The sequence below is a fragment of the Syngnathus scovelli genome, chromosome 3, assembly GCF_024217435.2.
Source record: "Syngnathus scovelli strain Florida chromosome 3, RoL_Ssco_1.2, whole genome shotgun sequence".
Taxonomy (NCBI): domain Eukaryota; kingdom Metazoa; phylum Chordata; class Actinopteri; order Syngnathiformes; family Syngnathidae; genus Syngnathus; species Syngnathus scovelli.
This window is the reverse complement of record NC_090849.1, coordinates 14,529,281-14,532,251: the sequence shown is the minus strand read 5'-3', so window position 1 is coordinate 14,532,251 and position 2,971 is coordinate 14,529,281. Positions and strand designations below refer to the sequence as shown.

The window sequence follows — 2,971 nt, the reverse complement described above, 5'->3', positions numbered from 1 at the left end:
TAACCGATTAGATTATGTCATTGCCACAATCTGTTACGAAAAATAAACACTGGGTCTTTTCATTAACCTAATGAAGACGAAGCACGTTGATGAGCTCTTAAGTCAATTAACGATATTTAAAAACAGGCGGTGCAGCCCCAAGGTAAATTAGCATGCAGAGAGTGAGGAGGACCCAGGTTCAAACAAATTGTGCGTGGAACCCTCTGGTTCAAGCTACTTGACTCTCTCTCTCTCTCTCTCTCTCTCTCTCTCTCTCTCTCTCTCTCTCTCTCTCTCTCTCTCTCTCTCTCTCTCTCTCCCCCCTAATGCGTACCCCTCCTCCTCTGGTCAAACACGCCTTCATTAGCCATAATTAACTGCATGCTTTTCTCTCTTTGCATTACTAAGTGAGTCCAAGAAGTCAGGATGCTGAGTCGCATGTGCTAAAATGTCCCGGGATGAACCTTATGCTACATATAGCTTACATCATTTATCAGTGTGATCTAATGATTATATGATAAATATGAGGTAGTGCAAGCTTGATATAGAATATCTTGGAAAATATGTTTGTACATAGAACATTCTTTGTTTCTCAGAAAATTTATTCTAAATACTCTTGTGGTATAAAACGCTCTTTTTCTCTCACATGCTCACTCAAGCAGTTTTCCAGACATGCATGTGCACTCGGACACTCACTTGGTCTCTGGGCTGCAACAAGGTCTGAAAAGATTGCAGTTCATTTCGGCCCACGCTGGATGGAGGCCTCATTTAGTGGCTGCTGGCAACTCAATCAGGCTGCCTCACACTGATGAGTGAGTGAGTACTTTCAAAGCACCAGTCAATATGTGTCTGCTGTGATAGAATGTCAGCACCCTGTGTTCCCTGACCCAATGTTATGGCTTTTTTATTTTGTCTAATCAATGATATATGAAACAGCACTGCGACGTTTTAACAAAACATTTTTTTTTCTTCAGCACTGTGTTCGGTTTAGACCGTACAACTGCTGCAATTTGGAATTAAATGTGCCGTTTATCATTCTTTTGTAGCTTTTTAAAATTGATTCTAGATCAGTATAGCATGTATCTGCATAGGATTTGTTTTCTTTCTTATCACAAATGCATTAGGTATAAAAACAGCGGCACGCTTTTGTGTTTAAACTAAACTGTCTTTTGTGTATCGAGTGAAAGACAATGTGTACATCTTTTCTTCCCTATTGTTTTCTATGCAGTGAGAAAAGAACAACCAATATTCTGAGGGTGGGCAGACAAAGCGGGCTTACTTGTCCCCCATGTCCTTTATTTCACACAGCCCACTGCACATGCTCGGCAGTCTGACGACCTCTTGACCCGCTTGTCACTCTGATGGTCTCTGTGATCAGGAAGTGGTTATTTCATATATATGGGCTTCTTTACTGATCATTAAAGATATTAGCTCAAGATGAATTTTCACAATACGTTTCAAAGTAATATTTTATTGAACATGTTGGGATTTTATGATTTGTGCACATTTAGGTCAGTATGTTGACCCCCTTTAAACTGAGTGCAATTACTTCATTATGTTTTAGATCACAACTTATGCATCTTTTTTTACTGTCAGGAATTCATTTCGTGATATGCACATAAAAAGTAAGGTTGAGTAAATAATGAATAACCTGGGACGTGAACACTGTAAGATGCTTAAAACCAGTACAGTGTGCTGTAATTTGTTTCCCTTATTTCAAACAATGTACGTGCAAATTATTACAACAAGCTCTATGGATCAAAATGTACCAAACATTGAAGAGATTTAAATGTTCATTCTTTGTAATAGCCAGATTTTGGAACAAGGCCTGCAATGACTTTTTGGGATGTTTCAACAAAGTATTTGACTAATGAATACATAATATTAGATCAATACCAAAAATGTAGTATGTGAAGCATACGCATAAAATTTAGACCTGAGTTGAGATATTTGACCAGTTCATTATATAGATCTTTAATTGAGTATTACCAATTGAACCCGCATGAAAAACACAATATGTAGTGGAGGACTACAGTCGAGTAGTGAACTGACCCCAGAGTGCCCAAATCATCCTGTTACATAAGTCATATCAGCTATATGAAGACCCTTCAAAGATGAATGAATGCTATGACTTAATGTGAGTGTACACACTTTATAGTCTTGTCCTGCAATACAAGGGAATAGACATAAATGAAGCAAAATTCCAACTGGCCTGAAAAGGCATTGCTAACTTTCCACTCTCCCCGCAGTCATCTACGGTTGTTATTAAAAGATTGTTGTTGACGAGCAGTCCAGGTACATTTGATTACCATATGCATGCTGCAAAAGTTGTTTCATATATCCAGTATAATTTTTCAAGTGTGTGTATGCGTGTGTGTGGGTGTGTGCACGTGCGTGTGTGTGCATCTGTATGTGTGTGTGTGGTCATTGCAAACAATGCAGACAAATGCAATCATGTGCAACGTATGCTAACATGTTTTCTTTTTTTTTTTTTTTTATGGGAAACAACACCAATGTCCTATTTACGTCATTGCATTTCATCAGTAATATAGCCCTAAGCAAGTATATCACTGTCCAGGCTGGGCCACTACCTCACTGAGTTTATGGCCCACCGTGCACTAACTGAATTCTCTCTCTGCAAGATATAGCCTGGAAATGGCAGCAAATAATTGCAAAGGCTGAATTTGTCATTACGAGTCATAATGAGATTCTCTTCCAGAGAGGCTTTGTTTGGTGGTGTGAGAAGACGCTTCCTTTTAATGGCTCATAAAAGAAAGTGTCACAATGTACAGCATTAGTCGGCACTCACTCTTTCATTCTATATATCATTTTAACTTTTATATTTGGAGAATAATTGGATCTGTGTTTACACTCTCAGGTTCAAACACATTATTTAAACTAGAAAATGCAATTTCTGGAGAAATTGCGTGTGAAGGCGAAGACTTTGAATCACTTCTTGGGGAATGATGGCGAATGATGTTGAAATGAGTTG

At 38.5% G+C, this 2,971-nt stretch overlaps 1 long non-coding RNA gene across 3 annotated transcripts; it reads left to right on the top strand.

The window, feature by feature from the left end:
* The first annotated feature begins 387 nt into the window (after positions 1-387).
* On the top strand, positions 388-1,415 carry LOC125993592 (uncharacterized). 3 transcript variants are annotated; one of them, XR_011086654.1, is made up of 3 exons: positions 388-507; positions 642-791; positions 1,208-1,415. It is a non-coding gene; the product is annotated as an uncharacterized lncRNA (long non-coding RNA). The 3 variants fall into 3 exon arrangements; XR_007490342.1 differs by having other exon boundaries at positions 642-795; XR_007490340.1 differs by having other exon boundaries at positions 639-795.
* Positions 1,416-2,971: the final 1,556 nt, after the last annotated feature.